This window comes from Somniosus microcephalus, chromosome 12 (assembly GCF_052327205.1).
Source record: "Somniosus microcephalus isolate GS21.2 chromosome 12, FLI_Smic_1.0, whole genome shotgun sequence".
NCBI lineage: Eukaryota > Metazoa > Chordata > Chondrichthyes > Squaliformes > Somniosidae > Somniosus > Somniosus microcephalus.
Window position 1 is genome coordinate 159,611,287 of NC_140998.1, and position 25,260 is coordinate 159,636,546.

Genomic DNA, 25,260 nt, shown 5'->3' on the forward strand with positions numbered 1-25,260 from the left:
ATCTGATCCGTTGATTGTGGGATTGCTTAGCCCTGTCTGTAGCATGCTGCTTCCACTGTTTAACATGCATGTAGTTCTGTGTTGCAGCTTCCCCACGTTGGCACCTCATTTTTAGGTACGCCTGGTGCTGCTCCTGGCATGCTCTTCTGCACTCCTCATTGAACCAGGGTTGGTACCCTGGCTTGATGGTAATGGTAGAGTGAGGGATATGCCAGGCCATGAGGTTACAGATTATGGTGGAATACAATTCTGCTGCAGCTGATGGCCCCCAGCGCCTCATGGATGCCCAGTTTTGAGCTGCTAGATCTGTTCTGAATCTATACCATTTAGCACAGTGGTAGTGCCACACAACACGATGGAGATTGTCCTCAGTGTGAAGACGGGACTTCGTCTCCACAATGACTGTGCGGTGGTCATTGCTACCAATACTGTCATGGACAGATGCATCTGTGACAGATACATTGGTGAGGACGAGCTCAAGTAGGTTTTTCCCTTGTGTTGATTCTCTCACCAGCTGCTGCTGTCCCAGACTGGCAGTTATGTCCTTCAGGACTCAGCCAGCTCGGTCAATGGCGGTGCTACCCAGCCTTTCTTGGTGATGGACATTGAAGTCCCCCACCCAGAGTTATCCCTGGTGCCCTGGACAACATTTATCCCTCAACCAACCTACAACAGATTATCTATTTATTATCACAGTGCTGTTTGTGGGAGCTTGCTGTGCGTGTATTGGCTGCTGCGTTTCCTGCATTGCAACAGTGACTACACTCCAAAAGTACTTCATTGGCTTTGCAAATTACTGAGATTGTGAAAAGGCCTGTATAAATGCAAGTTCTTTCTTACAAGAACTGCCTATAACTAACTCCAGCTAATTTAGGAAATGCTTTAAACAGGATCGCTGTCTGCCGGTTCTGGGTCGCATTGTCGGCTATTTCTTGCATAATTAATATATCTCGAACGTATGTCATTTTTTTTCACCTAGCCTTTATTTTGACACATCTAAGGCCGAAGCTGGTGCCTGCTTCGTAACTGATGTTGCCGCTTTAAGTTGACTCTTAGACTGGCGTAGCCTCTTTAAGAGGAGGTAACGCTCTCCCTCTCTCGAGGATCGGAGCCAACAAGGGTCACGCTTATCTTGGGGGAGAAAGGGGAACTTGCTCGCCTTCGCTTTAGCAATGGATTTACCAACCCAAGAGCCGTTTATTCCCATTGGTTTGACATCACGTAACAGGATGAATGAAGCTAGACAGTTTGAAAGGGAGGAGAGTCCGCGGGTCCCCGCACTCTTTAAATGGGAAGAAAAAGCCCAGTCACAACCCACAGCGCTTCGGAGCGGAGCACTGACCAGCTCGGGGAGCGGGGCCGGACCAGGGGAGAGTCCTTCCAGCTCAAGGCAAGGCGGCTCCGGCAAGTCTCAAGGACAACAGAGTCTGCAAAAAGAAAGAAGGAAAAGGTAGCAAAACTACAAGGGAAAAGGAGCAAATGAGTGAAAAATAATTCTTTTATATATATGTGAAAAAAGGATTAAAGTTGCAGAAGAAAGTTTGGAGAAGTGCAGAAACTGAGCAATCGTCTCCAAACAGATCTGGAGGACTTGGAGCTGCAGGTCGGTGTGGAAAAGAGTTTGGGATTTGAGAAAGAGACTGAGAGAAGGTGAAAGAGGGAGATAGAGACAATTGCAAAGGTTGAGCCCAGGAGTAGAAGCTGATCTCCAGCCAGCCCTGGGACCCTCGCCTGCACCCGAACCCATGGATCCTGTGCTGGGGATGGATCAGGACTGGAGGCTGCAGGTGCAGCCCGCCTTACTCCTCTCCTTGGTCCTCTTGGCTTGCCTGGAAGCCTGCAGGTGGCTGAGGCACTGGCGGCACTGGCGGCGGCGGAGCCCCCCCGGCCCCTTCGCTTGGCCGCTGGTGGGCAATGCCATGCAGCTGGGCAGCTCGCCCCACCTGACCTTCTCTCGGATGGCCCGGCGCTACGGGGACCTCTTCCAGATCCGCCTGGGGCGCTACGACATCGTGGTGCTGAACGGGGAGGCCACCATCCGGCAGGCGCTACTCAAGCACAGCGCAAAGTTCGCCGGGCGGCCCGACTTCGCCTCCTTCCGCCTGGTGTCCGGGGGCAAGAGCATGGCCTTCGGCAGGTACAGCCGGCAGTGGAAGCTGCACCGGCGGCTGGCCCAGTGCACCGTGCGGGCTTTCTCCACGGCCAACAGCCACACCAAGAGGCTCTTCGAGCAACACGTCGTGGGCGAGGCTTGCGAGCTGATCCAGGTCTTGCTGAGGCTGGGGGCGAGTGGCCGCCACTTCGAGCCGTCCCGCCAGCTGACGGTGGCTGCGGCCAATGTCCTGTGCGCCCTGTGCTTCGGCCGGCGCTACAGCCACGACGACCTGGAGTTCAGGAAGCTGCTGGGCAGCAATGAGAAGTTCGGGCGGACGGTGGGTGCCGGCAGCCTGGTGGACGCCATGCCCTGGCTCCAGGCTTTCCCCAACCCCATCCGCAGTGTCTACCAGGACTTCAAGGAGCTGAACCGCGAGTTCTTCGAGTTTGTCCGTACCAAGATCGTCCAGCACCGGGACACCTACCAGCCGGGCACCACCAGGGACATGAGCGACGCCTTCATCGATGCCATCGAGCAGGGCGAGGTGACCCAGGATGGGCTCACCAAGGAACACGTCGAAGGGTCGGTCACCGACATCCTGGGAGCAGGCCAGGACACCACGTCCACAGCCCTGAGCTGGATCCTCTTTCACCTGATCCAGTTCCCGCACCTCCAGACCAAACTGCAGGAGGACATTGACCAGGTGGTGGGCAGGGAGAGGCTGCCCAGCGCCGAGGACAAAGCCCGCCTGCCTTACCTGGAGGCTTTCATCTACGAGATCATGAGGTTCACCAGCTTCGTCCCAATGACCATCCCCCACGCCACCACCTCCCAGGTGGACATCAACGGCTACCACATCCCCAAAGACACCGTGGTCTTCATCAACCAGTGGTCCGTCAACCACGACCAGCACAAGTGGAGGGATCCCGGCACATTTGACCCGAGCAGGTTTCTGAACGAGAATGGCAGCATCAACAGAGACTTGACCAACAGCGTCATGATCTTCTCGGTGGGCAAGAGGAGATGTATCGGAGAGCAACTGTCGAAGATCCAGATATTCCTCTTCACGGCGATCCTGGTGCACCAGTGCAGCTTTGAGGCCAATCCTTCGGAAGAGCTGAGCATGAACTGCTCTTATGGGCTGACCATCAGGCCGGTATCCTTCACCGTGTTGGTCAGACTGAGGGACAAGTACCGCGGGATAGTCTCCCCAGCATAAAGGCAGAGCGAGAGAGATAGAGTGTGAAGTGATGCAGAACACGGGCAGTCCTCTCGCCAGCAACAGAGGAATGAATCAGACCAGCCCAAGAGTTGACCGTTCACCGAGTACAACCTCTCACACATGAACTTCCACATTTAGTCTTGTTCCTAGCTGTCAGTATTGGAATGTGCTGTTTATCAGGCTGGTTAGAAATGTGTTTGAAGTCAATTATGGGATATGTTTGATACGAGTCACATAATTACACTTAGAGAGACATTCTGCGACAACCGGTCAAACGCTCCCTTTAAAATAGCGGAGAAGGGATTCTATCCTCGCGGGTAGCGGCATTACTGGTGCTGATATCCCGCGGACCCGGGTTCACGCTATCCTTGGAACCTATTTCTGAAACACATCTCAATACTCTTCTGGCTCATATTGTGTTTACAGAACACACGGGGAGGGAGAGAGGGAGCCATAAACCCTCCACAACCCTGTTGTCTTTTCATAAATCGTAAGTCATTCATTTAAAATTAAAGTTAAAAAGTATTTTTTTTTTAAACGCATATTGTATCTCTTTAAAGTATTTTTTTAAATACCTGTTATATTGGAAACACGCAAGCTACTGTTCTACTGCACTGAGATTTGAACTGTGATCCATTTCAGTTGTAAACAGACACAAGCTTAAAGCCCACACTAACAATTTTGCTATGTTTGTGGACACGCATCCCCTGAGTGCTTCCCATGCAGTCACAGTGTCTCTGCTTGGAGTGACTATGCAGCGTGGCAGCCGCTCCGAGAGGCTGTGGCTGCCTTAGATTTCTGTTCCTTCTGCTTTAGTTCTGGGGGAGTCCAGATGATTTGGTGGATAAGTTTTTGATGTTTTTCGAGGGTGGTGGGGGGCGGGGGGGGGGGAGTTATACTGCCCGTCTTGCTCTGTGCGGCGTGATGTTTCAGTTTACATTCACACTGGATGAGGGATCGAACTAACTGCTCTTTCAAGACCATCTGATGTCCCAGTTTTTGGCTCCTCTGAAATTCATACTGAATTTTTCAGCTATCTTCAGGTGAGTCTGCTGAACTGTCTTTAACACCTATTTAGAACAAAAATGAGCTGATTGGATAGCCAGTTTAACTAATGTGAACTGGTAGTTGAAGGGCAGCAAGAAGAACCCTGCTGGGCTCGATTTGGGGGAATGGTGAGAGTGGATAGTCTAACTCTACCTGTGTGCTCCTCACCTGTACTGCGGTCATCTTGATAGCCAGCAACTGACCTACACAGCAGTCCAGGAATGGAGCAACAAAACAGCAGCTGTCAGCACATTAGCCCTGCTATTGCTCTGTATGTATGGCCTGTGAATATGTATACATGTATAAAAGTAAAATGTGTATACATGTATAAAGGTAAAATGTGTATACATGTATAAAAGTAAAATGTGTATACATGTATAAAGGTAAAATGTGTATACATGTATAAAGGTAAAATGTGTATACATGTATAAAAGTAAAATGTGTATACATGTATAAAGGTAAAATGTGTATACATGTATAAAAGTGAGAAAAAAATCATGGAAATTGAAATGAAACCATAAAATGCTGTGGAAAGCCCATCAGCACCTGAAAAAGGTACTTTTTTTGATGTTAACCCTTTGTCAGAACTCCAATTCTGACCATGGACTGCATCTGAAAACTTAACCTAATTTATTTCTTTCTTTTCAGACATGCTATGTATTTCCAGCTTTTTCTGGCTTTACGCACACATACATACACACAAACACGCACACATACATACACACAAACACGCACACATACATACATACAAACACACACATACATACACACAAACACACACATACATACACACAAACACACACACATACACACAAACACACACACATACATACACACAATCATGCACACATGCATACACACAAACACACACATACATACACACAAACACACACACATACATACACACAAACACACATACACACAAGCACGCACACATACATACACACAAACACACACACATACATACACACAAACACACACACACACAAACACACATACATACACACAAACACAGACATACCTACACACAAACATACATACACACAAACACGTACACATACATACACACAAACACACATACATACACACAAACACACACATACATACACACAAACACACACACATACATACACACAAACACATACACACAAACACACACATACACACAAACACACACAAACACACATACATATACATACATACACAAACACGTACACATACATACACACAAACACACACATACATACACACAAACATACACATACATACACACAAACACATACATACAAACACACAAACACACATACATACACACAAACACACACATACATACACACAAACATACACATACATACACACAAACACATACATACAAACACACAAACACACATACATACACACAAACACGTACACATACATACACACAAACATGCACACATACAAACACACACACATATAAGAAGAATGAGAGATGATCACATTGATAAGTATAACATTTTTAAGGGGCTTGACAGGGTAGATGCAGGGAGGATGTTTCCCCTGGCTGGGGAGTCTAGAACTAAGGGTCACAGTCTCAGAATAAGGGGTCGGTCATTTAGGAATGAGATGAGGAGGAATTCCTTCACTCAGAGGGTGGTGAATCTTTGGAATTCTCTACCCTTGTGGATTCTTAGTTGTTGAGTATATTCAAGACAGATCGGTGGATTTTTGGATACTAAGGGAACCAAGGGATATGGGGATAATGCAAGAAGGTGGAGTTGAGGTAGAAGATCAGCCATGATCTTATTGAATGGCGGAGCAGGCTCGAATGGCCTACTCCTGCTCCTATTTCTTATGTTCTTATACACACATACATACAAACACACATATTGACATGAATCAGTCATTCATGAAAGAAAGACTTATGAAATAATACTGAGCGGCCTACGGGTGGCGCTGTCCAGGGAGAGTATAAATACTTGGGCACGGGCCCAGCTTGCGCAGGACATTCTTAACAGGAACTAGTGAAGGACACAACTAGACCACCATGTTGTAAAACAGTTGAGTAAAGCCTTGTTTAATACTTAGGCCAAGTGCCTAGTAGTTTTCTTACGTCACATATACATACATACACATACAAACCTCAGTTGCTGTGGTGTATCTGACCCCCCACTGGATGCTGTGAAGTCAATACAACACAAATGTAACTAATGATTTAGATGTGAAGATGAGCAGGGTAAAATTGGACCACATGTTAAGTATCTTCCCACTTCCCTGCCTCCTGCAAACCTGGTTAATTTGTGTTTTGTTCATTCCACTCTGCATTTGGTTACACTGCCTCCTGAATACTGTATCAGATTGATGTTATACACTATGTATATGTTTCATATAATTGACTTACTGTATGTGATCATAAGTGTAAATTATTCTACTAATTAGTGTATGCTACAGTATTACTGCCACCGTGAATATTAATAACACAAATGTATTTTTATATCACATTCTTGAGTGTGTCTGATTTTTTTAAGTGTATTTCATGAACTGAGAGATTTCTACTGTAAATAACTGCTGTTCAATGTTTTCCTGTCATTGATTATAATCATCAACCTCCCTCGATAGTTGGGGGGTCGATAGTTTGGGGGTCGATAGTTTGGGGGGTCGATAGTTTGGGGGTCGATAGTTTGGGGGTCGATAGTTTGGGGGTCGATAGTTTGGGGGGTCGATAGTTTGGGGGTCGATAGTTTGGGGGTCGATAGTTTGGGGGTCGATAGTTTGGGGGTCGATAGTTTGGGGGTCGATAGTTTGGGGGGTCGATAGTTTGGGGGTCGATAGTTTGGGGGTCGATAGTTTGGGGGTCGATAGTTTGGGGGTCGATAGTTTGGGGGTCGATAGTTTGGGGGGTCGATAGTTGGGGGGTCGATAGTTTGGGGGTCGATAGTTTGGGGGGTCGATAGTTTGGGGGTCGATAGTTTGGGGGTCGATAGTTTGGGGGTCGATAGTTTGGGGGTCGATAGTTTGGGGGTCGATAGTTTGGGGGTCGATAGTTTGGGGGTCGATAGTTTGGGGGTCGATAGTTTGGGGGGTCGATAGTTTGGGGGTCGATAGTTTGGGGGTCGATAGTTTGGGGGTCGATAGTTTGGGGGTCGATAGTTTGGGGGTCGATAGTTTGGGGGTCGATAGTTTGGGGGTCGATAGTTGGGGGGTCGATAGTTTGGGGGTCGATAGTTTGGGGGGTCGATAGTTTGGGGGTCGATAGTTTGGGGGTCGATAGTTTGGGGGGTCGATAGTTTGGGGGTCGATAGTTTGGGGGTCGATAGTTTGGGGGTCGATAGTTTGGGGGTCGATAGTTTGGGGGTCGATAGTTTGGGGGTCGATAGTTTGGGGGTCGATAGTTTGGGGGGTCGATAGTTTGGGGGTCGATAGTTTGGGGGTCGATAGTTTGGGGGTCGATAGTTTGGGGGTCGATAGTTTGGGGGGTCGATAGTTTGGGGGTCGATAGTTTGGGGGTCGATAGTTTGGGGGTTGATAGTTTGGGGGTCGATAGTTTGGGGGTCGATAGTTTGGGGGTCGATAGTTTGGGGGTCGATAGTTTGGGGGGTCGATAGTTTGGGGGTCGATAGTTTGGGGGTCGATAGTTTGGGGGGTCGATAGTTTGGGGGTCGATAGTTTGGGGGGTCGATAGTTTGGGGGTCGATAGTTTGGGGGGTCGATAGTTTGGGGGTCGATAGTTTGGGGGTCGATAGTTTGGGGGTCGATAGTTGGGGGGTCGATAGTTTGGGGGTCGATAGTTTGGGGGGTCGATAGTTTGGGGGTCGATAGTTTGGGGGGTCGATAGTTTGGGGGTCGATAGTTTGGGGGTCGATAGTTTGGGGGGTCGATAGTTTGGGGGTCGATAGTTTGGGGGTCGATAGTTTGGGGGTCGATAGTTTGGGGGTCGATAGTTTGGGGGTCGATAGTTTGGGGGTCGATAGTTTGGGGGTCGATAGTTTGGGGGGTCGATAGTTTGGGGGTCGATAGTTTGGGGGTCGATAGTTTGGGGGTCGATAGTTTGGGGGTCGATAGTTTGGGGGGTCGATAGTTTGGGGGTCGATAGTTTGGGGGTCGATAGTTTGGGGGTCGATAGTTTGGGGGTCGATAGTTTGGGGGTCGATAGTTTGGGGGTCGATAGTTTGGGGGTCGATAGTTTGGGGGTCGATAGTTTGGGGGTCGATAGTTTGGGGGTCGATAGTTTGGGGGTCGATAGTTTGGGGGGTCGATAGTTTGGGGGTCGATAGTTTGGGGGTCGATAGTTTGGGGGTTGATAGTTTGGGGGTCGATAGTTTGGGGGTCGATAGTTTGGGGGTCGATAGTTGGGGGGTCGATAGTTTGGGGGTCGATAGTTTGGGGGTCGATAGTTGGGGGGTCGATAGTTTGGGGGTCGATAGTTTGGGGGGTCGATAGTTTGGGGGTCGATAGTTTGGGGGTCGATAGTTTGGGGGTCGATAGTTTGGGGGTCGATAGTTTGGGGGTCGATAGTTTGGGGGTCGATAGTTTGGGGGTCGATAGTTTGGGGGGTCGATAGTTTGGGGGTCGATAGTTTGGGGGTCGATAGTTTGGGGGTTGATAGTTTGGGGGTCGATAGTTTGGGGGGTCGATAGTTTGGGGGTCGATAGTTTGGGGGTCGATAGTTTGGGGGTTGATAGTTTGGGGGTCGATAGTTTGGGGGTCGATAGTTTGGGGGTCGATAGTTTGGGGGTCGATAGTTTGGGGGTCGATAGTTTGGGGGTCGATAGTTTGGGGGTTGATAGTTTGGGGGTCGATAGTTTGGGGGGTCGATAGTTTGGGGGTCGATAGTTTGGGGGTCGATAGTTTGGGGGTTGATAGTTTGGGGGTCGATAGTTTGGGGGTCGATAGTTTGGGGGTCGATAGTTGGGGGGTCGATAGTTTGGGGGTCGATAGTTTGGGGGTCGATAGTTGGGGGGTCGATAGTTTGGGGGTCGATAGTTTGGGGGTCGATAGTTTGGGGGTCGATAGTTTGGGGGTCGATAGTTTGGGGGGTCGATAGTTTGGGGGTCGATAGTTTGGGGGGTCGATAGTTTGGGGGTCGATAGTTTGGGGGTCGATAGTTTGGGGGTCGATAGTTGGGGGGTCGATAGTTTGGGGGTCGATAGTTTGGGGGGTCGATAGTTTGGTGAGTCATTGGTTGATGGGTCGATAGTTTGGGGGTTCAATAGTTTGGAGGGTCAGTAGTTTGGAGGGTTGTTGGTTGGTGGGTCATTGGTGGGTTCATAGTTTGGGGGTCAATAGTTTGGGGGTCGATAGTTGGGGGGTCGATAGTTTGGGGGGTCGATAGTTTGGGGGTCGATAGTTGGGGGGTCGATAGTTTGGAGGGTTGATGGGTTGGAGGGTTGATGGGTTGGAGTCAATGGTTTGGGGGGGTCGATGGTTTGGGAGGTCGATGGTTTGGGGGGTCGATGGTTTGGGAGGTCGATGGTTTGGGGGGTCGATGGTTTGGGGGGGTCGATGGTTTGGGGGGGTCGATGGTTTGGGGGGTTGATGGTTTGGGTGGTCGATGGTTTGGGGGGTCGATGGTTTGGGGAGGTCGATGGTTTGGGGGGTCGATGGTTTGGGGGGTCGATGGTTTGGGGGGGTCGATGGTTTGGGGGGTCGATGGTTTGGGGGGTCGATGGTTTGGGTGGTCGATGGTTTGGGGAGGTCGATGGTTTGGGGAGGTCGATGGTTTGGGGAGGTCGATGGTTTGGGGGGTCGATGGTTTGGGGAGGTCGATGGTTTGGGGTGTCGATGGTTTGGGGGTGTCGATGGTTTGGGGGGTCGATGGTTTGGGGGGTCGATGGTTTGGGGGGTCGATGGTTTGGGTGGTCGATGGTTTGGGGGTCGATAGTTGGGGGGTCGATAGTTTGGGGGGTCGATAGTTTGGGGGGTCGATAGTTTGGGGGTCGATAGTTTGGGGGGTCGATAGTTTGGGGGGTCGATAGTTTGGGGTCGATAGTTGGGGGGTCGATAGTTTGGAGGGTTGATGGGTTGGAGTCAATGGTTTGGGGGGTCGATGGTTTGGGGGTCAATGGTTTGGGGGTCGATGGTTTGGGGGTCAATGGTTTGGGGGTCGATGGTTTGGGGGTCGATAGTTTGGGGGTCGATAGTTTGGGGGGTCGATAGTTTGGGGGGTCGATAGTTTGGTGAGTCATTGGTTGATGGGTCGATAGTTTGGGGGTTCAATAGTTTGGGGGTCGATAGTTTGGGGGGTCGATAGTTTGGGGGGTCGATAGTTTGGGGGTTCAATAGTTTGGGGGTCGATAGTTTGGGGGTCGATAGTTTGGGGGTCGATAGTTTGGGGGGTCGATAGTTTGGGGGGTCGATAGTTTGGGGGTCGATAGTTTGGGGGTCGATAGTTTGGGGGTTGATAGTTTGGGGGTCGATAGTTTGGGGGTCGATAGTTTGGGGGGTCGATAGTTTGGGGGGTCGATAGTTTGGTGAGTCATTGGTTGATGGGTCGATAGTTTGGGGGTTCAATAGTTTGGGGGTCGATAGTTTGGGGGTCGATAGTTTGGTGAGTCATTGGTTGATGGGTCGATAGTTTGGGGGTTCAATAGTTTGGAGGGTCAGTAGTTTGGAGGGTTGTTGGTTGGTGGGTCATTGGTGGGTTCATAGTTTGGGGGTCAATAGTTTGGGGGTCGATAGTTGGGGGGTCGATAGTTTGGGGGGTCGATAGTTGGGGGGTCGATAGTTTGGAGGGTTGATGGGTTGGAGTCAATGGTTTGGGGAGTCAATGGTTTGGGGGGTCGATGGTTTGGGGAGGTCGATGGTTTGGGGGGTCGATGGTTTGGGGGGTTGATGGTTTGGGGGGTCGATGGGGAGGTTGATGGTTTTGGGGGTCGATGGTTTGGAGTGTCGATGGTTTGGGGGTGTCGATGGTTTGGAGTGTCGATGGTTTGGGGGGTTGATGGTTTGGGGTGTCGATGGTTTGGGGTGTTGATGGTTTGGGGGTGTCGATGGTTTGGGGTGTCGATGGTTTGGGGTGTCGATGGTTTGGGGGGTTGATGGTTTGGGGGTCGATAGTTTGGGGGTCGATAGTTTGGGGGGTCGATAGTTGGGGGGTCGATAGTTTGGGGGTCGATAGTTTGGGGGGTCGATAGTTTGGGGGTCGATAGTTTGGGGGTCGATAGTTTGGGGGTCGATAGTTTGGGGGTCGATAGTTTGGGGGTCGATAGTTTGGGGGTCGATAGTTTGGGGGTCGATAGTTTGGGGGTCGATAGTTTGGGGGGTCGATAGTTTGGGGGTCGATAGTTTGGGGGTCGATAGTTTGGGGGTCGATAGTTTGGGGGTCGATAGTTTGGGGGTCGATAGTTTGGGGGTCGATAGTTTGGGGGTCGATAGTTGGGGGGTCGATAGTTTGGGGGTCGATAGTTTGGGGGGTCGATAGTTTGGGGGTCGATAGTTTGGGGGTCGATAGTTTGGGGGGTCGATAGTTTGGGGGTCGATAGTTTGGGGGTCGATAGTTTGGGGGTCGATAGTTTGGGGGTCGATAGTTTGGGGGTCGATAGTTTGGGGGTCGATAGTTTGGGGGTCGATAGTTTGGGGGGTCGATAGTTTGGGGGTCGATAGTTTGGGGGTCGATAGTTTGGGGGTCGATAGTTTGGGGGTCGATAGTTTGGGGGGTCGATAGTTTGGGGGTCGATAGTTTGGGGGTCGATAGTTTGGGGGTTGATAGTTTGGGGGTCGATAGTTTGGGGGTCGATAGTTTGGGGGTCGATAGTTTGGGGGTCGATAGTTTGGGGGGTCGATAGTTTGGGGGTCGATAGTTTGGGGGTCGATAGTTTGGGGGGTCGATAGTTTGGGGGTCGATAGTTTGGGGGGTCGATAGTTTGGGGGTCGATAGTTTGGGGGGTCGATAGTTTGGGGGTCGATAGTTTGGGGGTCGATAGTTTGGGGGTTGATAGTTGGGGGGTCGATAGTTTGGGGGTCGATAGTTTGGGGGGTCGATAGTTTGGGGGTCGATAGTTTGGGGGGTCGATAGTTTGGGGGTCGATAGTTTGGGGGTCGATAGTTTGGGGGGTCGATAGTTTGGGGGTCGATAGTTTGGGGGTCGATAGTTTGGGGGTCGATAGTTTGGGGGTCGATAGTTTGGGGGTCGATAGTTTGGGGGTCGATAGTTTGGGGGTCGATAGTTTGGGGGGTCGATAGTTTGGGGGTCGATAGTTTGGGGGTCGATAGTTTGGGGGTCGATAGTTTGGGGGTCGATAGTTTGGGGGGTCGATAGTTTGGGGGTCGATAGTTTGGGGGTCGATAGTTTGGGGGTTGATAGTTTGGGGGTCGATAGTTTGGGGGTCGATAGTTTGGGGGTCGATAGTTTGGGGGTCGATAGTTTGGGGGTCGATAGTTTGGGGGTCGATAGTTTGGGGGTTGATAGTTTGGGGGTCGATAGTTTGGGGGGTCGATAGTTTGGGGGTCGATAGTTTGGGGGTCGATAGTTTGGGGGTTGATAGTTTGGGGGTCGATAGTTTGGGGGTCGATAGTTTGGGGGTCGATAGTTGGGGGGTCGATAGTTTGGGGGTCGATAGTTTGGGGGTCGATAGTTGGGGGGTCGATAGTTTGGGGGTCGATAGTTTGGGGGGTCGATAGTTTGGGGGTCGATAGTTTGGGGGTCGATAGTTTGGGGGTCGATAGTTTGGGGGTCGATAGTTTGGGGGTCGATAGTTTGGGGGTCGATAGTTTGGGGGTCGATAGTTTGGGGGGTCGATAGTTTGGGGGTCGATAGTTTGGGGGTCGATAGTTTGGGGGTTGATAGTTTGGGGGTCGATAGTTTGGGGGGTCGATAGTTTGGGGGTCGATAGTTTGGGGGTCGATAGTTTGGGGGTTGATAGTTTGGGGGTCGATAGTTTGGGGGTCGATAGTTTGGGGGTCGATAGTTTGGGGGTCGATAGTTTGGGGGTCGATAGTTTGGGGGTCGATAGTTTGGGGGTTGATAGTTTGGGGGTCGATAGTTTGGGGGGTCGATAGTTTGGGGGTCGATAGTTTGGGGGTCGATAGTTTGGGGGTTGATAGTTTGGGGGTCGATAGTTTGGGGGTCGATAGTTTGGGGGTCGATAGTTGGGGGGTCGATAGTTTGGGGGTCGATAGTTTGGGGGTCGATAGTTGGGGGGTCGATAGTTTGGGGGTCGATAGTTTGGGGGTCGATAGTTTGGGGGTCGATAGTTTGGGGGTCGATAGTTTGGGGGTCGATAGTTTGGGGGGTCGATAGTTTGGGGGTCGATAGTTTGGGGGGTCGATAGTTTGGGGGTCGATAGTTTGGGGGTCGATAGTTTGGGGGTCGATAGTTGGGGGGTCGATAGTTTGGGGGTCGATAGTTTGGGGGGTCGATAGTTTGGTGAGTCATTGGTTGATGGGTCGATAGTTTGGGGGTTCAATAGTTTGGAGGGTCAGTAGTTTGGAGGGTTGTTGGTTGGTGGGTCATTGGTGGGTTCATAGTTTGGGGGTCAATAGTTTGGGGGTCGATAGTTGGGGGGTCGATAGTTTGGGGGGTCGATAGTTTGGGGGTCGATAGTTGGGGGGTCGATAGTTTGGAGGGTTGATGGGTTGGAGGGTTGATGGGTTGGAGTCAATGGTTTGGGGGGGTCGATGGTTTGGGAGGTCGATGGTTTGGGGGGTCGATGGTTTGGGAGGTCGATGGTTTGGGGGGTCGATGGTTTGGGGGGGTCGATGGTTTGGGGGGGTCGATGGTTTGGGGGGTTGATGGTTTGGGTGGTCGATGGTTTGGGGGGTCGATGGTTTGGGGAGGTCGATGGTTTGGGGGGTCGATGGTTTGGGGGGTCGATGGTTTGGGGGGGTCGATGGTTTGGGGGGTCGATGGTTTGGGGGGTCGATGGTTTGGGTGGTCGATGGTTTGGGGAGGTCGATGGTTTGGGGAGGTCGATGGTTTGGGGAGGTCGATGGTTTGGGGGGTCGATGGTTTGGGGAGGTCGATGGTTTGGGGTGTCGATGGTTTGGGGGTGTCGATGGTTTGGGGGGTCGATGGTTTGGGGGGTCGATGGTTTGGGGGGTCGATGGTTTGGGTGGTCGATGGTTTGGGGGTCGATAGTTGGGGGGTCGATAGTTTGGGGGGTCGATAGTTTGGGGGGTCGATAGTTTGGGGGTCGATAGTTTGGGGGGTCGATAGTTTGGGGGGTCGATAGTTTGGGGTCGATAGTTGGGGGGTCGATAGTTTGGAGGGTTGATGGGTTGGAGTCAATGGTTTGGGGGGTCGATGGTTTGGGGGTCAATGGTTTGGGGGTCGATGGTTTGGGGGTCAATGGTTTGGGGGTCGATGGTTTGGGGGTCGATAGTTTGGGGGTCGATAGTTTGGGGGGTCGATAGTTTGGGGGGTCGATAGTTTGGTGAGTCATTGGTTGATGGGTCGATAGTTTGGGGGTTCAATAGTTTGGGGGTCGATAGTTTGGGGGGTCGATAGTTTGGGGGGTCGATAGTTTGGGGGTTCAATAGTTTGGGGGTCGATAGTTTGGGGGTCGATAGTTTGGGGGTCGATAGTTTGGGGGGTCGATAGTTTGGGGGGTCGATAGTTTGGGGGTCGATAGTTTGGGGGTCGATAGTTTGGGGGTTGATAGTTTGGGGGTCGATAGTTTGGGGGTCGATAGTTTGGGGGGTCGATAGTTTGGGGGGTCGATAGTTTGGTGAGTCATTGGTTGATGGGTCGATAGTTTGGGGGTTCAATAGTTTGGGGGTCGATAGTTTGGGGGTCGATAGTTTGGTGAGTCATTGGTTGATGGGTCGATAGTTTGGGGGTTCAATAGTTTGGAGGGTCAGTAGTTTGGAGGGTTGTTGGTTGGTGGGTCATTGGTGGGTTCATAGTTTGGGGGTCAATAGTTTGGGGGTCGATAGTTGGGGGGTCGATAGTTTGGGGGGTCGATAGTTGGGGGGTCGATAGTTTGGAGGGTTGATGGGTTGGAGTCAATGGTTTGGGGAGTCAATGGTTTGGGGGGTCGATGGTTTGGGGAGGTCGATGGTTTGGGGGGTCGATGGTTTGGGGGGTTGATGGTTTGGGGGGTCGATGGGGAGGTTGATGGTTTTGGGGGTCGATGGTTTGGAGTGTCGATGGTTTGGGGGTGTCGATGGTTTGGAGTGTCGATGGTTTGGGGGGTTGATGGTTTGGGGTGTCGATGGTTTGGGGTGTTGATGGTTTGGGGGTGTCGATGGTTTGGGGTGTCGATGGTTTGGGGTGTCGATGGTTTGGGGGGTTGATGGTTTGGGGTGTCGATGGTTTGGGGTGTTGATGGTTTGGGGGTGTCGATGGTTTGGGGTGTCGATGGTTTGGGGTGTCGATGGTTTGGGGGTCGATAGTTTGGAGGGTTGATGGGTTGGGGTCAATGGTTTGGGGGGATAATGGTTTGGGGGGTCGATGGTTTGAGGGTCGATGGTTTGCGGGGGTCGATGGTTGGGGGGTCAATGGTTTGGGGATCAATGGTTTGGGGGGTCAACGGTTTGGGGGGTCAATGGTTTGGGGGGTCAATCGTTTGGGGGGTCAATCGTTTGAGGGTCGATGGTTTGGGGGGTCGACGGTTTGGGGGGTCAATGGTTTGAGGGTCGATGGTTTGGGGGGGTCGATGGTTTGGGGGGGTCGATGGTTTGGGGGGTCAATGGTTTGGGGGTCGATGGTTTGGGGGGTCAATGGTTTGGGGGTCGATGGTTTGGGGGTCAATGGTTTGGGGGTCGATGGTTTGGGGATGTCGATGGTTTGGGGGGTCAATGGTTTGGGGGGTTGATGGTTTGGGGGGTCGATGGTTTGGGGGGGTCAATGGTTTGGGGAGGTCGATGGTTTGGGGAGGTCGATGGTTTGGGGTGTCGATGGTTTGGAGTGTCGATGGTTTGGGGGGTCGATGGTTTGGGGGGTCAATGGTTTGGGTGGTCGATGGTTTGGGGAGTCGATGGTTTGGGGTGCCGATGATTTGAGGAGGTCGATGGTTTGGGGGGTCAATGGTTTGGGGGTCGATGGTTTGCGGGTCGATGGTTTGGGGGTCAATGGTTTGGGGGTCGATGGTTTGGGGGTCAATGGTTTGGGGGGTCGATGGTTTGGGGATGTCGATGGTTTGGGGGGTCGATGGTTTCGGGGGTCGATGGTTTGGGGGTGTCGATGGTTTTGGGAGGTCGATGGTTTGGGGAGGTCGATGGTTTGGGGTGTCGATGGTTTGGAGTGTCGATGGTTTGGGGGGTCGATGGTTTCGGGGGTCGATGGTTTGGGGGGTCAATGGTTTGGGGGGTCGATGGTTTTGGGGGTCGATGGTTTGGGGGTGTCGATGGCTTTGGGAGGTCGATGGTTTGGGGAGGTCGATGGTTTGGGGTGTCGATGGTTTGGAGTGTCGATGGTTTGGGGGGTCGATGGTTTGGGGAGGTCGATGGTTTGGGGAGTCAATGGTTTGGGGGGGTCGATGGTTTGGGGGGTCGATGGTTTGGGGGGTCGATGGTTTGGGGAGTCGATGGTTTGAGGGTCGATGCTTTGAGGAGGTCGATGGTTTGGGGGTCAATGGTTTGGGGGACGATGGTTTGGGGGTCGATGGTTTAGGGGTCAATGGTTTGGGGGTCGATGGTTTGGGGGGTCGATGGTTTGGGGTGTCGATGGTTGGGGCGGTCGATGGTTTGGGGAAGTCGATGGTTTGGGGGGTTCAATGGTTTGGGGTGTCGAGGGTTTAGGGGGTTGATGGTTTGGGGGGTTGATGGTTTGGGGGGTCGATGGTTTGGGGAAGTTGATGGTTTGGGGTGTCAATGGTTTGGACTGTCGATGGTTTGGGGGGTCGATGGCTTGGGGAAGTCGACAGTTTGGCGTGTCAATGGTTTGGAGTGCCGATGGTTTGGGGGGGTCGATGGTTTGGGGGGTCAATGGTTTGGGGCGTCGATGGTTTGGGGGGTCGATGGTTTGGAGTGTCGATGGTTTGGGGCTCGATGGTTTGGGGAGGTCGATGGTTTGGGGAGTCGATGGTTTGGGGGTCGATGGTTTGGGGGGGTCGATGGTTTGGGGTGTCGATGGTTTGGTGAGGTCGATGATTTGGGGGTCGATGGTTTGGAGTGTCGATGGTTTGGGGTGTCGATGGTTTGGGGTGTCGATGGTTTGGGGTGTCGATGGTTTGGGGACGTCAATGGTTTGGGGTGTCGATGGTTTGGGGTGTCGATGGTTTGCGGGGTCGATGGTTTGGGGGGTCGATGGGGAGGTCGATGGTTTGGGGGGTCGATGGTTTGGGGAGGTCGATGGTTTGGGGTGTCGATGGTTTGGGGGGTTGATGGTTTGGGGGGTTGATGGGGAGGTCGATGGCTTTGGGGGTCGATGGTTTGGGGTGTCAATGGTTTGGGGTGTCGATAGTTTGGGGTGTCGATGGTTTGGAGTGTCGATGGTTTGGGGAGGTCGATGGTTTGGGATGTCGATGGTTTGGGGTGTCAATGGTTTGGGGTGTCGATGGTTTGGAGTGTCGATGGTTTGGGGGGTTCATGGTTTGGGGTGTCGATGGTTTGGGGTGTCGATGGTTTGGGGGTGTCGATGGTTTGGAGTGTCGATGGTTTGGGGAGGTCGATAGTTTGGGGTGTCGATGGTTTGGGGTGTCGATGGTTTGGGGGTCGATAGTTTGGAGGGTTGATGGGTTGGGGTCAATGGTTTGGGGGGATAATGGTTTGGGGGGTCGATGGTTTGAGGGTCGATGGTTTGCGGGGGTCGATGGTTGGGGGGTCAATGGTTTGGGGGGTCAACGGTTTGGGGGGTCAATGGTTTGGGGGGTCAATGGTTTGAGGGTCGATGGTTTGGGGGGTCGATGGTTTGGGGGGTCAACGGTTTGGGGGGTCAATGGTTTGGGGGGTCAATGGTTTGAGGGTCGATGGTTTGGGGGGGTCGATGGTTTGGGGGGTCAATGGTTTGGGGGTCGATGGTTTGGGGGATCAATGGTTTGGGGGTCGATGGTTTGGGGAGGTCGATGGTTTGGGGAGATCGATGGTTTGGGGTGTCGATGGTTTGGAGTGTCGATGGTTTGGGGGGTCAATGGTTTGGGGGGTTGATGGTTTGGGGGGTCGATGGTTTGGGGGTGTCAATGGTTTGGGGAGGTCGATGGTTTGGGGAGGTCGATGGTTTGGGGTGTCGATGGTTTGGAGTGTCGATGGTTTGGGGGGTCCATGGTTTGGGGGGTCAATGATTTGGGGATGTCGATGGTTTGGGGGGTCAATGGTTTGGGGGGTCGATGGTTTCGGGGGTCGATGGTTTGGGGGTGTCGATGGTTTTGGGAGGTCGATGGTTTGGGGTGTCGATGGTTTGGAGTGTCGATGGTTTGGGGGGTCGATGGTTTGGGGAGGTCGATGGTTTGGGGAGTCAATGGTTTGGGGGGGTCGATGGTTTGGGGGGTCGATGGATGGGGGGTCGATGGTTTGGGGAGTCGATGGTTTGGGGTGTCAATGCTTTGAGGAGGTCGATGGTTTGGGGGTCAATGGTTTGGGGGTCGATGGTTTGGGGGTCGATGGTTTGGGGGTCGATGGTTTAGGGGTCAATGGTTTGGGGGTCGATGGTTTGGGGGGTCGATGGTTTGGGGTGTCGATGGTTGGGGCGGTCGATGGTTTGGGGAAGTCGATGGTTTGGGGGGTTCAATGGTTTGGGGTGTCGAGGGTTTAGGGGGTTGATGGTTTGGAGTGTCGATGGTTTGGGGGGTCGATGGTTTGGGGAGGTCGATGGTTTGGGGGGTTGATGGTTTGGGGGGTCGATGGTTTGGGGGGTCGATGGTTTGGGGGTGTCGATGGTTTGGGGAAGTTGATGGTTTGGGGTGTCAATGGTTTGGACTGTCGATGGTTTGGGGGGGTCGATGGTTTGGGGGGTCAATGGTTTGGGGCGTCGATGGTTTGGGGGGTCGATGGTTTGGAGTGTCGATGGTTTGGGGCTCGATGGTTTGGGGAGGTCGATGGTTTGGGGAATCGATGGTTTGGGGGTCGATGGTTTGGGGGGGTCGATGGTTTGGAGTGTCGATGGTTTGGTGAGGTCGATGATTTGGGGGTCGATGGTTTGGAGTGTCGATGGTTTGGGGTGTCGATGGTTTGGGGTGTCGATGGTTTGGGGGGTCGATGGTTTGGGGATGTCGATGGTTTGGGGGGTCAATGGTTTGGGGGGTCGATGGTTTCGGGGGTCGATGGTTTGGGGGTGTCGATGGTTTCGGGAGGTCGATGGTTTGGGGAGGTCGATGGTTTGGGGCGTCGATGGTTTGGAGTGTCGATGGTTTGGGGGGTCGATGGTTTGGGGGGGTCGATGGTTTGGGGAGGTCGATGGTTTGGGGAGTCGATGGTTTGGGGGGGTCGATGGTTTGGGGGGTCGATGGTTTGGGGGGGTCGATGGTTTGGGGGGTCGATGGTTTGGGGGGTCGATGGTTTGGGGGGGTCGATGGTTTGGGGGGGTCGATGGTTTGGGGGGTCGATGCTTTGGGGAGTTGATGGTTTGGGGTTTCGATGCTTTGAGGAGGTCGATGGTTTAGGGGGTCAATGGTTTGGGGGTCGATGGTTTGGGGGTCGATGGTTTAGGGGTCAATGGTTTGGGCGGTCGATGGTTTGGGGTGTCGATGGTTTGGGGCGGTCGATGGTTTGGGGAAGTCGATGGTTTGGGGGCTTCAATGGTTTGGGGTGTCGATGGCTTGGGGGGTCGATGGTTTGGGGAGGTCGATGGTTTGGGGGGTTGATGGTTTGGGGGGTCGATGGTTTGGGGGTGTCGATGGTTTGGGGAAGTCGATGGTTTGGGGTGTCAATGGTTTGGACTGTCGATGGTTTGGGGAGGTCGATGGTTTGGGGGGTCGATGGTTTGGAGTGTCGATGGTTTAGGGGGTCAGTGGTTTGGGGGTCGATGGTTTGGCGTGTCAATGGTTTGGAGTGTCGATGGTTTAGGGGGTCAATGGTTTGGGGGTCGATGGTTTGGGGGTCGATGGTTTGGGCGGTCGATGGTTTGGGGTGTCGATGGTTTGGGGCGGTCGATGGTTTGGGGAAGTCGATGGTTTGGGGGCTTCAATGGTTTGGGGTGTCGATGGCTTGGGGGGTCGATGGTTTGGGGAGGTCGATGGTTTGGGGGGTTGATGGTTTGGGGGGTCGATGGTTTGGGGGGGTCGATGGTTTGGGGGTGTCGATGGTTTGGGGAAGTCGATGGTTTGGGGTGTCAATGGTTTGGACTGTCGATGGTTTGGGGAGGTCGATGGTTTGGGGGGTCGATGGCTTGGGGAACTCGACGGTTTGGCGTGTCAATGGTTTGGGGTGTCGATGGTTTGGGGGGTCAATGGTTTGGGGCGTCGATGGTTTGGGGGTGTCGATGGTTTGGAGTGTCGATGGTTTGGGGGGTCGATGGTTTGGGGAGGTCGATGGTTTGGGGAGTCGATGGTTTGGGGGTCGATGGTTTCGGGGGGTCGATGGTTTGGGGTGTCAATGGTTTGGTGAGGTCGATGGTTTGGGGTGTCGATGGCTTGGGGGGTCGATGGTTGGGGTGTCGATGGTTTGGAGTGTCGATGGTTTGGGGAGGTCGATGGTTTGGGGAGGTCGATGGTTTGGGGGGTCGATGGCTTGGGGAACTCGACGGTTTGGCGTGTCAATGGTTTGGAGTGTCGATGGTTTGGGGGGTCAATGGTTTGGACTGTCGATGGTTTGGGGGGTCGATGGCTTGGGGAACTCGACGGTTTGGTGTGTCAATGGTTTGGGGTGTCGATGGTTTGGGGGGTCAATGGTTTGGGGCGTCGATGGTTTGGGGGTGTCGATGGTTTGGAGTGTCGATGGTTTGGGGGGTCGATGGTTTGGGGAGGTCGATGGTTTGGGGAGTCGATGGTTTGGGGGTCGATGGTTTCGGGGGGTCGATGGTTTGGGGTGTCAATGGTTTGGTGAGGTCGATGGTTTGGGGTGTCGATGGCTTGGGGGGTCGATGGTTGGGGTGTCGATGGTTTGGAGTGTCGATGGTTTGGGGAGGTCGATGGTTTGGGGAGGTCGATGGTCTGGGGTGTCGATGGGTTGGGGGTGTCGATGATTTGGAGTGTCGATGGTTTGGGGTGTTGATGGTTTGGGGTGTCGATGGTTTGGGGTGTCGATGGTTTTCAGGGTGTCGATGGTTTGGAGTGTCGATGGTTTGGGGGTGTCGATGGTTTGGAGTGTCGATGGTTTGGGGGGTTGATGGTTTGGGGTGTCGATGGTTTGGGGTGTCGATGGTTTGGGGGTGTCGATGGTTTGGAGTGTCGATGGTTTGGGGAGGTCGAAGGTTTGGGGTGTCGATGGATTGGGGTGTTGATGGTTTGGGGGTCGATAGTTTGGAGGGTTGATGGGTTGGGGTCAATGGTTTGGGGGAATAATGGTTTGGGGGGTCGATGGTTTGAGGGTCGATGGCTTGCGGGGGTCGATGGTTGGGGGCTCAATGGTTTGGGGGGTCGATGGTTTGGGGTGTCAACGGTTTGGGGGGTCAATGGTTTGGGGGGTCAATGGTTTGAGGGTCGATGGTTTGGGGGGTCGATGGTTTGGGGGGTCAACGGTTTGGGGTGTCGATGCTTTGAGGAGGTCGATGGTTTAGGGGGTCAATGGTTTGGGGGTCGATGGTTTGGGGGTCGATGGTTTAGGGGTCAATGGTTTGGGGGTCGATGGTTTGGGCGGTCGATGGTTTGGGGCGGTCGATGGTTTGGGGAAGTCGATGGTTTGGGGGGTTCAATGGTTTGGGGTGTCGATGGTTTGGGGGGTCGATGGTTTGGGGGGTTGATGGTTTGGGGGGTCGATGGTTTGGGGGGGTCGATGGTTTGGGGGTGTCGATGGTTTGGGGAAGTTGATGGTTTGGGGTATCAATGGTTTGGACTGTCGATGGTTTGGGGCGGTCGATGGTTTGGGGAAGTCGATGGTTTGGGGGGGTCGATGGTTTGGGGTGTCGATGGCTTGGGGGGTCGATGGTTTGGGGAGGTCGATGGTTTGGGGGGGTCGATGGTTTGGGGTGTCGATGGCTTGGGGGGTCGATGGTTTGGGGAGGTCGATGGTTTGGGGGGTTGATGGTTTGGGGGGTCGATGGTTTGGGGGGGTCGATGGTTTGGGGGTGTCGATGGTTTGGGGAAGTTGATGGTTTGGGGTGTCAATGGTTTGGACTGTCGATGGCTTGGGGAAGTCGACAGTTTGGCGTGTCAATGGTTTGGAGTGTCGATGGTTTGGGGCGTCGATGGTTTGGGGCGTCGATGGTTTGGGGGGTCAATGGTTTGGGGGGTCAATGGTTTGGGGCGTCGATGGTTTGGGGAGGTCGATGGTTTGGGGAGTCGATGGTTTGGGGGTCGATGGTTTGGGGGGGTCGATGGTTTGGGGTGTCGATGGTTTGGTGAGGTCGATGATTTGGGGGCCGATGGTTTGGGGTGTCGATGGTTTGGGGTGTCGATGGCTTGGGGGGTCGATGTTTGGGGTGTCGATGGTTTGGAGTGTCGATGGTTTGGGGAGGTCGATGGTTTGGGGAGGTCGATGGTCTGGGGTGTCGATGGGTTGGGGGTGTCGATGGTTTGGAGTGTCGATGGTTTGGGGTGTTGATGGTTTGGGGTGTCGATGGTTTGGGGTGTCGATGGTTTTCGGGGTGTCGATGGTTTGGGGTGTCGATGGTTTGGGGTGTCGATGGTTTGGGGGTGTCGATGGTTTGGAGTGTCGATGGTTTGGGGAGGTCGGAGGTTTGGGGTGTCGATGGATTGGGGTGTCGATGGTTTGGGGGTCGATAGTTTGGAGGGTTGATGGGTTGGGGTCAAAGGTTTGGGGGGATAATGGTTTGGGGGTCGATGGTTTGGGCGGTCGATGATTTGGGGAAGTCGATGGTTTGGGGGGTTCAATGGTTTGGGGTGTCGATGGTTTGGGGGGTCGATGGTTTGGGGAGGTCGATGGTTTGGGGGGTCGATGGTTTGGGGAGGTCGATGGTTTGGGGGGTTGATGGTTTGGGGGGTCGATGGTTTGGGGGGGTCGATGGTTTGGGGGTGTCGATGGTTTGGGGAAGTTGATGGTTTGGGGTGTCAATGGTTTGGACTGTCGATGGTTTGGGGAGGTCGATGGTTTGGGGGGTCGATGGCTTGGGGAAGTCGACGGTTTGGCGTGTCAATGGTTTGGAGTGTCGATGGTTTGGGGGGTCAATGGTTTGGGGGGTCAATGGTTTGGGGCGTCGATGGTTTGGGGAGTCAATGGTTTGGGGAGTCGATGGTTTGGGGGTCGATGGTTTGGGGGGGTCGATGGTTTGGGGTGTCGATGGTTTGGTGAGGTCGATGATTTGGGGGCCGATGGTTTGGGGTGTCGATGGTTTGGGGTGTCGATGGCTTGGGGGGTCGATGTTTGGGGTGTCGATGGTTTGGAGTGTCGATGGTTTGGGGAGGTCGATGGTTTGGGGAGGTCGATGGTCTGGGGTGTCGATGGGTTGGGGGTGTCGATGGTTTGGAGTGTCGATGGTTTGGGGTGTTGATGGTTTGGGGTGTCGATGGTTTGGGGTGTCGATGGTTTTCGGGGTGTCGATGGTTTGGGGTGTCGATGGTTTGGGGGTGTCGATGGTTTGGAGTGTCGATGGTTTGGGGAGGTCGGAGGTTTGGGGTGTCGATGGATTGGGGTGTCGATGGTTTGGGGGTCGATAGTTTGGAGGGTTGATGGGTTGGGGTCAAAGGTATTGGGGGGATAATGGTTTGGGGGGTCGATGTTTTGAGGGTCGATGGCTTGCGGGGGTCGATGGTTGGGGGGTCAATGGTTTGGGGGGTCAATGGTTTGAGGGTCGATGGTTTGGGGGTCGATGGTTTGGGGGGTCGACGGTTTGGGGGGTCAATGGTTTGGGGGGTCAATGGTTTGGGGGGGTCAATGGTTTGAGGGTCGATGGTTTGGGGGGGTCGATGGTTTGGGGGGTCAATGGTTTGGGTGTCGATGGTTTGGGGGGTCAATGGTTTGGGGGTCAATGGTTTGGAGGTCGATGGTTTGGGGGGTCGATGGTTTGGGGGGTCAATGGTTTGGGGGGTCGATGGTTTGGGGGGTCGACGGTTTGGGGGTGTCGATGGTTTGGGGAGGTCGATGGTTTGGGGAGGTCGATGGTTTTGGGTGTCGATGGTTTGGAGTGTCGATGGTTTGGGGAGGTCGATAGTTTGGGGAGTCAATCGTTTGGGTGGTTGATGGTTTGGGGGGTCAATGGTTTGGGGGGTCAATGGTTTGGGGGGTCGATGGTTTGGAGAGTCGATGGTTTGGGGTGTCGATGCTTTGAGGAGGTCGATGGTTTGGGGGGTCAATGGTTTGGGGGTCGATGGTTTGGGGTGTCGATGGTTTGGGGTGTCGATGGTTTGAGGATGTCGATGGTTTGCGGGGTCAATGGTTTGGGGTGTCGATGGTTTGGGGTGTCGATGGTTTCGGGAGGTTGATGGTTTGGGGAGCTCGATGGTTTGGGGAGGTCGATGGTTTGGGGAGGTCGATGGTTTGGGGGGTCGATGGTTTGGGGGTGTCGATGGTTTGGGGGTGTCGATGGTTTGGGGAGCTCGATGGTTTGGGGAGGTCGATGGTTTGGGGAGGTCGATGGTTTGGGGGGTCGATGGTTTGGGGGGTCGATGGTTTGGGGAGTTTGATGGTTTGGGGGGTCGATAGTTTGGGGAGGTCGATGGTTTGGGGAGGTCGATGGTTTGGGGGGTCGATGGTTTGGGGGTGTCGATGGTTTGGGGGGTCGATGGTTTGGGGGTGTCGATGGTTTGGGGGTGTCGATGGTTTGGGGTGTCGATGGTTTGAGGATGTCGATGGTTTGCGGGGTCAATGGTTTGGGGTGTCGATGGTTTGGGGTGTCGATGGTTTCGGGAGGTCGATGGTTTGGGGAGCTCGATGGTTTGGGGAGGTCGATGGTTTGGGGAGGTCGATGGTTTCGGGAGGTCGATGGTTTGGGGAGCTCGATGGTTTGGGGAGGTCGATGGTTTGGGGAGGTCGATGGTTTGGGGGGTCG

At 53.4% G+C, this 25,260-nt stretch overlaps 1 pseudogene; it reads left to right on the forward strand.

Moving 5' to 3' along the window:
- The first annotated feature begins 1,138 nt into the window (after positions 1-1,138).
- On the forward strand, positions 1,139-6,842 carry LOC147109631 (cytochrome P450 1B1 pseudogene; annotated as a pseudogene).
- Positions 6,843-25,260: the final 18,418 nt, after the last annotated feature.